Source organism: Lissotriton helveticus, chromosome 10, assembly GCF_964261635.1.
Source record: "Lissotriton helveticus chromosome 10, aLisHel1.1, whole genome shotgun sequence".
NCBI classification, from domain to species: Eukaryota; Metazoa; Chordata; class Amphibia; order Caudata; family Salamandridae; genus Lissotriton; species Lissotriton helveticus.
This window is the reverse complement of record NC_136071.1, coordinates 536,057,364-536,070,406: the sequence shown is the minus strand read 5'-3', so window position 1 is coordinate 536,070,406 and position 13,043 is coordinate 536,057,364. Positions and strand designations below refer to the sequence as shown.

The 13,043-nt window shown below is 44.8% G+C and overlaps 1 long non-coding RNA gene across 1 annotated transcript in view; it reads left to right on the top strand.

Moving 5' to 3' along the window:
* The first annotated feature begins 1,294 nt into the window (after window positions 1–1,294).
* LOC144785383 (uncharacterized) overlaps window positions 1,295–13,043 on the top strand; it is a 28,496-nt gene continuing 16,747 nt past the window's right edge. Inside the window, exon 1 of the long non-coding RNA XR_013601845.1 lies at window positions 1,295–1,406. This is a non-coding gene — a long non-coding RNA (uncharacterized LOC144785383). The remainder of the gene's footprint in view (window positions 1,407–13,043) is intronic.

The window sequence follows — 13,043 nt, the reverse complement described above, 5'->3', positions numbered from 1 at the left end:
CAATGCTTTCAATGGTGCAGTGTACTTTCCCGTTACACCTCCTACTTGCTGTGCAGTCATATTCCCAGATATTCACCTAGTGTGTAATTGCTCATGTCTGGTCTTCCGGTGCAATCGTCACCCTGGGCGATTGGTCAAGTGGTGCCATTACATCACAAAGCTACAGCAGGATGTCTTTTGCATTAAGGGCCAATCAGTTGCTTCTTCTAACTCTAGCCCTCTTTAAATAGGAACCCAATACTTTCAATAATGCACAGTACTCTCCCATTACACCTCCTACTTGCTGTGGAGTCATATTCCCAGATACTTACCGAGTGTGTAATTGCTGATGTCTGGCCTTCCTGTGTAATGGTCTCCCAGGGCAATTGGTCGAGTGGTGCCATTACATCACAAAGCTACAGCAGGATGTCTTCTGACATGAGGGCTAATCAGTTGCTTCTTCTAACTCTAGCCCTCTTTAAATAGGAGCCCAATGCTTTCAATGGTGCAGTGTACTTTCCCATTACACCTCATACTTGCTGCCCAGTCATATTCCCAGATAGTTACCTAGTGTGTAATTGCTGATGTCTGGTCCTCCGGTGTAATCTTCACCCAGGGCGATTGGTCAAGTGGTGCCATTACATCACAAAGCTACAGCAGGATGTCATCTGACATGAGGGCCCATCAGTTGCCTAGTGCGCAATAGGATACATGTATCATGGTATAGAAAAGGGAGCAATGTAGACAGGATGCCCAACTGAAGACTAAGGTGGTGAGATGAAAGGACCTAGGCCATTATTTGAGACTTATACATTTGTATAAAGGAGTGGTTGATCATAACATTCTGGTGTTCTCTATAGGTTAACTGATAGGGATGTGCTAAAATGAAGATGTTAGAATCTGTTATTCATAGTTTTTATTATTCCCACTAACCGTAGCATAAACCTTCCTCCCTTACCTTATCAGATCACTGAATTGCTATAGTGTACCATAACCTAAAATAATTCTTGTGAGAAGGGTACGCGATCTCTTGGCTGCCAAAGAGATCTTTCTATCTAAGTCCTCATATAGGTTCTAGAGTTGTGTAGAGAGTACTAGCAAATGAGGCATAGGATTGAAAGAAGTCAGCTAGGTTGAAATCTAAATTGAGATTATAATTTTTAGTGAGCTTTGGATTTTCACAATATTAGATAGGCCATAGTACTAATAATTGACTCTTCATAAAAATCATGTTTTTGGTAGTGTTGCATTTGGTTTGGAAATATTCAAGTTCTAAAAATTGACTAACAGTGGACTTTTCCATCTGCAGATTATACTGAATGGCCAGCAGAGGCAGTGTTGCAGAGGAATTTTTCTCCGCTTGCTGAGAAAGAAAAAAAAAGAAAGCTCATTCCTCAGCCTTCTCCATGCCTCGATCAATATATATGGTAAGTCAAAATCTCATTTAATCATTTTGCCATTAATAAAAAGTTCATAGAATCTGATGGCTCTCAGTGCCTTTTAGTGGGGTCTTCCCCATAAATATAATCTTCTAAAACGGTAGCAATATGGATGACGCTATGGCCATCATGATAGTTTATCAAGACTTTGACTGTCTATGTGGTTGACAAAATCTTCTTTAGATACTTGTGGAGGCAATATGTCCTCCGAGGTAATTACCATCTTTCAGGCTGGAATGAGGTATCTTAGGTTAGAGCAGTTGACTTACTTTCAGATGGATGGAAGCTATTTAACCTGTTTCCCTGCTCTCTGTGAGTGGGACTCTGATACTCAAGATGGACTGCTGTTTAGAAACTGTGTTCTTCTAACTCTAGCCCTCTTTAAATAGTAGCCCAATGCTTTCAATGGTGCAGAGTACTTTCCCATTACACCTCCTACTTGCTGTGCAGTCATTTTCCCAGATATTTACTTAGTGTATAATTGCTGATGTCTGGCCCTCCGGTGTAATGGTCTCCCAGGGCGATTGGTCAAGTGCTGCCATTACATCACAAAGCTACAGCAGGATGTCTTCTGACATGAGGGCTAATCAGTTGCTTCTTCTAACTCTAGTACTCTTTAAATAGGAGCCCAATGCTTTCAATGGTGCAGTGTACTTTCCCATTACACCTCCTACTTGCTGTGCAGTCATATTCCCAGATATTCACCTAGTGTGTAATTGCTCATGTCTGGTCTTCCGGTGCAATCGTCACCCTGGGCGATTGGTCAAGTGGTGCCATTACATCACAAAGCTACAGCAGGATGTCTTCTGACATGAGGGCTAATCAGTTGCTTCTTCTAACTCTAGCCCTCTTTAAATAGGAGCCCAATGCTTTCAATGGTGCAGTGTACTTTCCCATTATCCAGTATTATGGGTGTCTTTCATAGATTCACATGCCTGAATCATTCCCCGTCGTCGAGATGGGAGCCCCGGTAATAGAAATGTAATGTCCTATAGACATACATAGAGAAAAGTAGGCCTAAAGGTCTTGCCTTAGTAGCCTATCTGTGTCCTTTTGTAAAAAGGACCAAATTCCTGAAGGTAGCCAATCAGCTACCCCCTCCCTCTAGAACCTTCCTGCCAGGAGCCTCAGTCTCTCAGATTTTCTACCGCACGTTGTGCTAGGGAGTCCCCACCTGAGCTCTCCTCAGGTTTCTTGAATTTCTCACTTTTTCAACAGAAAACTTGGATTATTTACTTCTACTATGGCTGAACAACAGAAGAAAGGACTATTTAGAGCCTGTTCCTCTTGTGGCAAGAAGAGACTGCACATTGATGACAAACATGAGACTTGTCTCTACTGTCTTTATCCGGATCATTCTGTCAAGGAATGTAGGATTTGCAGAACATTCTCTACTAAAACTCTCAAAGATAGAGAAGGAAGACTGCTCCTCTGGTTAAACAGACTCAAGACCAGAGATGATGATGTGCTGTCCTCAGAGGGCAGTGAAATGGCTTCAGTTTCTTCAAAACTGTCCTTGAAAAGGCCAAGGGATGCTTCCCCTAGCCATTCAGACGTCCCTCACAAAAAGACTACTACTAAGTCTTCTGAGGTAAGATCAGACACGTCTGTGAAGGAGCCCACAACCTTCAAAAAGCCATCGCAGTCTTCGTCGACGACCGCGTCGACGTTTTCTTCACGAAAAACCACATATGTCTCCACGTCGACGACGACGGTTTCGACGACGATGGCGTCGTCTGCCTTTGCTTCAACGACGACGACCACCCAATCGTCGATGATGGGTAAGCCACTGTCGTCAATTGTACTGATTAAAAAGCAGCAGTCATTTGTTAAAGCTTCGTCGACGTCACCATCGACGACGACGACATCGACGACTACGATAAAACAAAAGACGACGACACCTTCACCGTCGACGAAGATTCCGTCGACATCCGGTGTGTCGTCGACGCCAAAGTCGCCACCGACGACGAAAGCACCGTCGACGACTAAGACAACATCGTCGACGAGAACATCTTCGTCTACGAGAGTACCGTCGACGACCGCATCGACGACGGCGAAGATTGCGCCGACGACCACACCGTCGACGATCACATCGCCGACGACAGCGACGACGACGAGAGAACCGTCGACGCCCGACAAAAGATTGTCATCATTACCGTTGACGACACCGTCGACGACCTCATCGTCGACGACGACATCGTCGACGCCATGGAAAAAAGCGGAGTTGATTCCATCAAAAATGATCACCAAACTCCCTATTACACCAGAATTAACATCGCCCAGTAGGGTTCAGACACTACCTCCAGCTTGCTTATTGCAAACTGATGAATCTGATGACGACCACTTCGAACAGGCTACCAGTCCGTCGGATCTCAATGTCAAATGCCAGAGTACTGACGATGACCGAGATGATGTCATCTTTACGGAGGAAACTACGCAGATCCAAGAACATACTCGGGTTACTCCGATGATATGCCTGCCGGCTGAAATAGTCTCTGACTTACAATTCTTAATCACAGACTACAAAAAACGATTCCCAGAATCTCCAGCGGCCTCTTCCAAAGAGAAGCCTCGCGAGTCGTCCAGACCACAGCAATCCCCAAAGTCACGACCACCACCTTTGGTTATGCCGCAGGAAAGTGAAGCGGTACATAACATTCAATCTTCTGAAGAAGAAGAAGAAGATGTTCCTGAAGGAGAGGTTTGAGACGACCTTTCACATAAGAGACGGCGAGGATTACGTCGCTCATTCTCCAGCCACGCCGGAACCCAACACTTCAGACTCTCCACCAGTGGATATCGGCGGATTCCACAATTTGATTGAGAGAGCGGCCATTAGATTCCACATGACCATGGAATCAAAGGAAACGGATTGTTTTCTCTATGACTTTAAAGATCCTATAAAGAAATCGGCGAGGTCAATTCCCATATTAGACTACATCTGGGAACAAGGTCAGCAACTCATTCAAACGCCTGCTTCTGTTTCAATAGTGGTGCCTAGACTGGATAAAAAGTATAAGGCACCAACATCTGCACCTGTTTGCCTTAATACACATCCCAAGCCGGATTCGGTAGTCACCCAAGCCGCTCAAAAGAATTCCAGAAATCCATCCTCGCCACTGTCAGCACCACCAGACAAAGAGGGCAGAAAATTAGATGGCATCGGCAAACGCTTCTCCACAACGTCAGCCATGACGGTAAAGGTGGCCAACGCCATTGCTCTGCTAGGCAGATACAATCGACAATTATGGGAAGATGTCGTTCCATATCTGGCGGATGTGCCCGAAGATTTGAAGGAAGAAGTCCAGTCACTCCTTAAAGAAGGACAGATGTCCGCATCGGAGATCATTGATTCAGCTGTGGATGTCGCCATGACAGGCTTTAGACAGCTGGCAGGCGCAGCTGTTTTGCGCAGACAAGGATGGCTCAAAGCAACGTCCTTCCGTCAGGAAGTCCAAACCAAAGTTTTGGACATGCCCTACGACGGACAACATCTATTTGGGGCAAAAATAGATGAAGCCTTGCAGACGATCAAGAAAGACACTGACACTGCAAGAGCTCTCGGGACTTTACAATTCAAAACTCAGTCCTTTCGAGGGAACAGAGGACAAGGTCAGCCCGCATACAGAGGATCATATCAGGGAAGATCCTCTTACTCCTACAACCAAAATCGCTCACAATATCAGCAGCGACAGCAACAACAAGGTCATCAGACCTCCTACGGGAGATCGAACTTCAGGGGCAAATCCCAGAAGAAAACGACCGGCGGACGACAATGACCTCTTCCCGCAGACACTCCCCACACCGTCGTGTCCTCTCAAGATTGGAGGAAAATTGACACATTTCCTCCACAACTGGAGATCGATAACGACGGATCGGTGGGTTCTCCAATTAATCCAGCACGGTCACACATTGGAATTCGACTCACTCCCACCGTTAACTCCTCCTCGCAAACTACCACACAGGCACCTTCGTTTGCTTCTACAAGAAATCTCTTCAATGCTGAAGAAGGGAGCAATAGAACGAGTTCCATCCGCTCAGAAAGGGAAGGGATTTTATTCCCGCTTCTTTTTAATTAAGCAGAAAAAGAAGAAATGGAGGCCCATTCTCGATCTCAGGGCACTCAATGCCTTCCTAAAGAGCCAATCGTTTCGAATGGTGACGATCCAGGAAATCTTAGGATCCCTAGAGGAAGGAGACTATATGACGTCTTTGGACCTGCAAGACGCATATTACCATATCCCAATACACATTCGCCACAGAAAATTTCTTCGAAGTGGCAGGTCAACACTACCAATTCTGTCTCCTACCATTTGGCCTCAAATCAGCGCCACGCATTTTTACGAAATGCCTGGCTCCAGTGGCAGCTTTTCTGAGACAGCAGAATCACCAGGTCTTCCCCTATCTAGACGACTGGTTGGTGAAAGCACCATCTCTCACAGACGCACAGCTGTCTTCAACCGCCTGTCTCAATATTTTCCAGCACCTAGGTTTAACTCTCAACTACAAGAAATCAACCTTACAACCCACCAGAATTATAACATTCCTGGGGGCAACTCTAAACACCATTTCTTCCAAAGCCTTCCCGTCTCAAGAACGAAAACACAAACTGATGGCTCTAGCTACCGCAGTGTCTTCAAAAAGGTCCATCAAAGTCCGAACTTTCAAATCCCTTCTAGGGATGATGTCTTCTTGCATACTTCTCATCCCTCACTGTCGGCTCAGAATGCGCCCCCTTCAGAAGGCTCTGAACAAACAGTGGACCCAATGTACAGACTCTTTCGAGGATCACATAGTCATCACTCCACAGATAACCGAGGCTTTGCTGTGGTGGAAAACGAACAAGAACTTATCCAAAGGTCTAACGTTCTTGATACCAGCAACTCCACACGTCATAACAACAGACGCTTCTCTGGAAGGTTGGGGTGCAGTCCTTCAGGATCTGCAAATCAGTGGCAAATGGACGGACAGGGAGAGGACTCTACATATCAACCTCCTAGAACTGAGAGCAGTTCTTCACTCTCTACAGGCATTCCTCCCTCGCATCAAAAACTCAGCAGTGCGTGTGCGAACGGACAACACAACCACAATGCACTACTTGAACAAGCAGGGAGGGACGCGTTCACTGACACTGTCTCGCGAATCGCAAAAAATCTGGAACTGGCTACTGCTCAACAACATCACATTAACAGCAGAGTATGTCCCAGGAAAAGACAACGTAATAGCGGACGCTCTCAGCAGACAGAGGTCACTGTCCCACGAGTGGGAACTGGACCAACAAGTTCTCAACGACATCTTCTCGGCATGGGGGAAACCGCACATAGACCTCTTCGCCACCAGGGAGAACGCCAAATGCCACAGCTTCGCAAGCTGGCATCCCCAACCGAGGTCACTAGGAAATGCATTTTCCATCGCATGGCGCAACGTGTTTGCGTACGCATTTCCGCCATTTCCCCTGATAACCAGAGTCATTCGGAAAATGAAAATGGAGCACTGCACCTTGATTCTCATTGCCCCATACTGGCCGAGACAACATTGGTTCACGGACCTCCGTCGCCTTTCTGTTCGACCATCAATCCAACTACATCAACATCCAACTCTTCTCTCAATGTCCAAAGGCCAAGTACTCCACCCGAATCTGAAATCTCTCAGATTATCGGCGTGGCTCCTGAGTACAGAGAATTCTGTCACCTAAACATCCCGCAGGAGTGCAAGGATGTCCTAGCTAAAGCAAGAGCTGTCAGTACAAACAAAACTTATTCCTTGAAATGGAAACGCTTTTGTGTTTGGTGTTCAGACAACAATATCCATCCTTTCAGAATCACTCCAGAGCAAATACTGCCTTATTTACTACATCTGGCACAAACAGGGCTTGCACATGCCTCCATTAGAGTACATCTGGCAGCAATCTCACGCTTTACAAGGACTTCAAGAGGTCCCTCACTATGGTCCAACAGGCTGATAAAGCAATTCCTTAAAGGACTATATAGATATTTTCCAAGGCCAAGACGTATACCACCAACGTGGCACCTTAACATAGTACTCAACCAATTGATGAAGCATCCATTTGAGCCCATACATAGGGCTGATCTCAAATACATCTCATGGAAAACTGCACTTCTTTTGGCCTTAACATCAGCAAGAAGGGTCAGTGAGTTACAAGCGCTTTCAATACAAGATCCTTTCATGCAATTCAGAGAGGACAGAGTAATTTTAAGAACCAATCCTCGCTTCATTCCTCAAGTCCCCTCGGACTTCCATCTCAATGAACCACTTGTTCTTCGCTCATTCTTCCCGAACCCCAGTACTATGGCTGAAAGATCTCTCCATTCTTTGGACCTCAAGAGATGTCTAAAATTTTAACTGGACAAAACGAAACATTTCAGAAAAACAAATTAACTTTTCATTGCCTTCAGCAGACCTAGAAAAGGCATGCCAATCTCTAAGCTAAGCATTTCCCGATGGATATCAGCGGCAATTGCCTTTTGCCATGACAAAGCCAGACGTCCATTACATTCCACAGTCCGGGCGCATTCCACAAGGGCTGTGTCCACATCGGCAGCACTATTCGCTGGAGTACCGATTCTGGACATTTGCAGAGCAGCGACCTGGAAATCGCCGCATACATTTACCAGGCACTACTGCCTGGATACGGAACTGATGCAGGATGCAGCTGTGGGCCAGGCTGTACTTCGCCATCTATTCCAGTGAGATGAGCCCTCCTTCTTCCCACCGTCCTGCAATGGTATGCACATTTATTTACTTTATTCATTGTATTACTGATGGTATATAGTTGCATGATATGTTTTATCTCAGACTAATTCTTATGTCCCATCACAAATGTCCAGAATCAGCAACAGTGGGGAATGCCTGTAGAGGAAGGATGGAATCTAGTCCATAGGAGGAGGGGGAATCAGTGGAAGGGAGCTATACAGTCCTATGGAGATGTTTGGGGCCCACAGCTCAACTACCCTCTATTCCCCTGTTATAATCGATTTAGTGGGCTGGAAGAAGTGGACTGACCATCACCCCACAGTATTGAAGTTGCCATGGGCAGTGGGGTACCTACTCCTGTAGATGGAGGTTTTATTGTTACTGCTAGGGAGGAAGTCCCCAATCAGGACAGCGCTATTCCAGACCCCTTGACAGAGGACGTGGCTACTCATGCCGCCCTGGATATACCTAGGCTGTCCCCTTCCATTGTTAAAATCTTGTCCTGGAACATAGCGGGCTTAAAGAAAAACTTGCCCGATCCGGAATGGAACACTTTCTTAGAAGATTTCCATATCTGCATGTTCCAGGAAACCTGGTGTGTAGAGCCAGAATATAAGCAGGGTTATTCTACATTTTTTGTCCCTGCAACACAGCTTGGGAGAGGGCGCCCATCAGGTGGTCTACTTATTTGGATTAGGCTAGACTTGAATTGTGAGGTTACAGTTAATTATGTCCCCTGTAATGATATTCTCCATCTAACTGTTAAAAGGCAGTCCGCCAGGAATGTTTTTGAACTTTTTTGTATCTATGCTAGGGGGCTTCCAGGGGGCCAATCATCTCCAATACTGGAGTTGCTGGATAGTAGACTCTCAGCACTCCCTTCTAAATCATCAGTATTAGTGGGAGGTGACCTTAATTGAACATTTGAGCCTCTCGATGAGGATGAATTTTTGGGCTCTTTTATGAAACAAGGAAACCAGTTAATTCCATCCCTATCTTTGGCCCCAATTAAGAAGTGGTCGGCTCGAGCCATTCAGCTGAATGCCCTGGTGTCCGCTTACGACCTATGGGCCTTAAACGGCCGTACCAAATCTGATCGTATGGGCGCTATGACCTTTAATCGAATAGGCTGCCCATCACGGATTGACTACATCCTTTTGGATGTAGGGTCATGGGCCAATCTAATTGATATGGAGGTCAGCCAGAGGGCTGATAGTGATCATAATCCCCTCTGCATGGGTATGTTTTGGGGAAACAATACTGGTGAAGAGGTTCAAAATGAGCTGATTACTAAAGAACTAGTCCCCTCTAACTGTAATCGCAGGATTAAGTGGAATGTGGTTCAGTGTAATGAAGGGACACTTGAGATTATTAGGGCTCTAGTTTCAGCTGCTTCATCTGCCCTGGCACCAGCGAACCAAACTGCTCTTCAGCTTCAGGGGCCGGAGCTGGCAATCAAGTATAAAGACCTGATATGGGAGATCAGTAAGTTTTTTTCTAAAAAAAATAAGGGTGGTGATTTGACTAAATGTATACAAAAAAAGGGGAACCCTTGGTATACTGCCTCCTGTAGACGGAAAAGGAAAGCAATTTCATTAGCTATCAAAAATAAGGATGCCTTAGCTGCTAGACTAGCTAGAAATGAGTATCGCATTAGTATTGCGAAAGCCAAAAAGGATTGGGAAGAGGATCACTGGCAGGCTTTAAAGGAAGCGGCGCATGGGAAAAATGCTACTGCATTTTGGAAACTGATTAACGTCATTGACAGACGAGGCGCTGAGCCTATTTCCAATCAGATTACTGAGACCCAGTGGCATTCCCACTTCTCGAAATTATATGGCGTAGACTCCTTGGAAGTGGATCTAGCATCTACTATAATTGGCACTGATCTCTCGGCCCATCGGAATGATGGCTTTACAGAGGTATCCTTCACGTCCCGTGAGGTACAGGAGGCCATTCTTAAAATAAAATCGGGCAAGGCACCAGGCCCGGACGGAATTCCGGGTGATTTACTGTTGTCTAACCCACTGGTTTGGGCTGATTTTATTGTAAATGTTTTGAACCTCATCCAGTTGGGCCAGCAAGTACCGGACTCATGGAAGGGTGCAGAAGTTGTCACTGTTTTTAAAAAGGGTGAGAGAGAGGACCCTGCCAACTACAGACCAATTAGTTTAATTGATGTCATCCAAAAAGTAGTTGGTAGGGTAATTGTAAATAGGATTGAGGGTTGGCTCATGGAAGAAATATTTTGTCCCATTTTCAGGCAGGATTTAGAAGTAATGTAGGGGCCATTGACCAAGTTTTTAGATTTTGTGCAGTTTTTTGGAAAACTGTGTCAATTACCAGAGGGAGCCTTTATCTGGCTTTTATTGATCTTAAAACTGCTTTTGATGTAATACCCCGTGTTAAACTCTGGAATGTCCTATTGGATATGGGTTTCCCACTCTATTTGCTAAATCTTATCATCAAACTCCATGAGGGTACTTATGCGAAGATACGCTGGGGGACACAGGGGCAACTCACTAAGAGTATACCCGTTAATAGAGGGGTGCGGCAGGGGTGCGTGATGGCCCCCACTTTATTCTCCCTCTTTATAAATGGGGTGGTGAAACATCTGCAAGAGATACCAGCCTACGCCCCAGTTGTGGCTGGGGAGAAAATGCCATCGCTCCTCTTTGCCGATGACACCCTGCTTTTATCTAAAACCCCCACAGGCCTTCAAACCCTTCTTGATCAGTTTAGTGTTTTTTGTCAGGAACGGGGTCTCACAATAAACACAACTAAAACTAAACTAATGGTCATGACCACCAAGAGGAAATATAGGAATATCCATTTGACCTTGAATGGATCTCCCTTGGAGTTGGTCGATGAGTTTGATTACCTTGGTGTTAGGATTAATAATCACTTGAAATGGGAACCCCATATATATAAAATGCTTTTAAATCTTAAGAGGGTTTCCGGCACTATTTTAAAAAACCAACGTCTCTCTGTGAGTAGGCCAGTTTCCCCTGCCCTATCTGTTTATGAGGGTAAGGCTATTGCCTCTGCTGTATATGGCTCGGAACTGTGGGGCAATGAGAATACCAACGACCACGTCCGATCAGAGAATAAGTTTATGAGGGACCTGGTATCACTTCCTTCCTCCACACCACTTAAACCGCTATTTTTAGACCTAGGTAGAAAATCTATTCGGGATATCCTCCAGCTCCGTCCTCTTTTATATTGGGTCCGGTTGAGGAGGACCCCAGAGTTAGCTAACTATGCCTTGGTTTTAGATGAAATGCTAAAATTAAATACTTCAGGCAAAATTAAGTGGCTAAATGCTCTAAAACACCTTGTAGCAAATGTGGGTTTAAGAGACGCTTGGGTATCCCAATCACCTCCACCAAAACAAGTGGTGAAAAAATTATATTGGGATTGGATAGAGGCCAGGGCACTACAAAACCCAAATTGGGGCCATTTGACCGAGACATTTTTGACCCATAAATGCACCTTAAAACTGGAGTTGTTCCTGGATTTTATTCAAATTCCTCGGGAAAGGACCTTATATCTTAAATTTAGGCATGGAATATTGCCCCTCAAAACTTTTACATCTAGATGGAACAATAAGAGGGAAGAGGATATAAAATGTCCAGGGTGTGCAAATCCCGAAGAATCATTGGGCCACTTTTTCTTTGCCTGTAAGGCATACATTCTACCTAGGAAGAAATGGTTAAAACCAGCACTAAAGAATCTTGGTGTTAGAGATTACAAATCAGCCTTACGCATTCTTATTTCCAACACCACTTCCATGGTTATTATTTGTGGAGTTGCTAAGTTTTTATCTTGTGCATGGATTATCAGGACTAAGATTTTAAAAAATGTTCATCAAGTCAATTCTTCCACATAATTTTTATATGTATTTTTGTAAATAATGAACTGTTTTTTTTATAATTGTGTGTATTATATGTTTGTACTTTTTATGATACATGTGTCGAATAAAAGTATAATGACTTGACTTGCATAATGTATTGCTTGCTATTCTGATTCAGGCATGTGAATCTATGAAAGACACCCATAATACTGGATAAGAAATGCGTTACTTACCTGTAACAGCAGTTATCCAGTATTGGTGTCTTTCATAGATTAACATGCAACCCTCCCACCTCCCCAGGAAGGACTCATCTCTCACTTCAGGACATATATTACGTCTACCTAGCTTGGTGCGTACGAAAATCTGAGAGACTGAGGCTCCTGGCAGGAAGGTTCTAGAGGGAGGTGGTAGCTGATTGGCTACCTTCAGGAATTTGGTCCTTTTTACAAAAGGACACAGATAGGCTACTAAGGCAAGACCTTTAGGCCTACTTTTCTCTATGTATGTCTATAGGACATTACTTTTCTATTACCAGGGCTCCCATCTCGACGACGGGGAATGATTCAGGCATGTGAATCTATGAAAGACACCAATACTGGATAACTGCTGTTACAGGTAAGTAACACATTTCTTACACCTCCTACTTGCTGTGCAGTCATATTCCCAGATATTCACCTAGTGTGTAATTGCTCATGTCTGGTCTTCCGGTGCAATCGTCACCCTGGGCGATTGGTCAAGTGGTGCCATTACATCACAAAGCTACAGCAGGATGTCTTTTGCATTAAGGGCCAATCAGTTGCTTCTTCTAACTCTAGCCCTCTTTAAAAAGGAATCCAATACTTTCAATAATGCACAGTACTCTCCCATTACACCTCCTACTTGCTGTGGAGTCATTTTCCCAGATATTTACCTAGTGTATAATTGCTGATGTCTGGCCTTCCGGTGTAATGGTCTCCCAGGGCGATTGGTCAAGTGGTGTCATTACATCACAAAGCTACAGCAGGATGTCTTCTGACATGAGGGCTAATCAGTTGCTTCTTCTAACTCTAGCCCTCTTT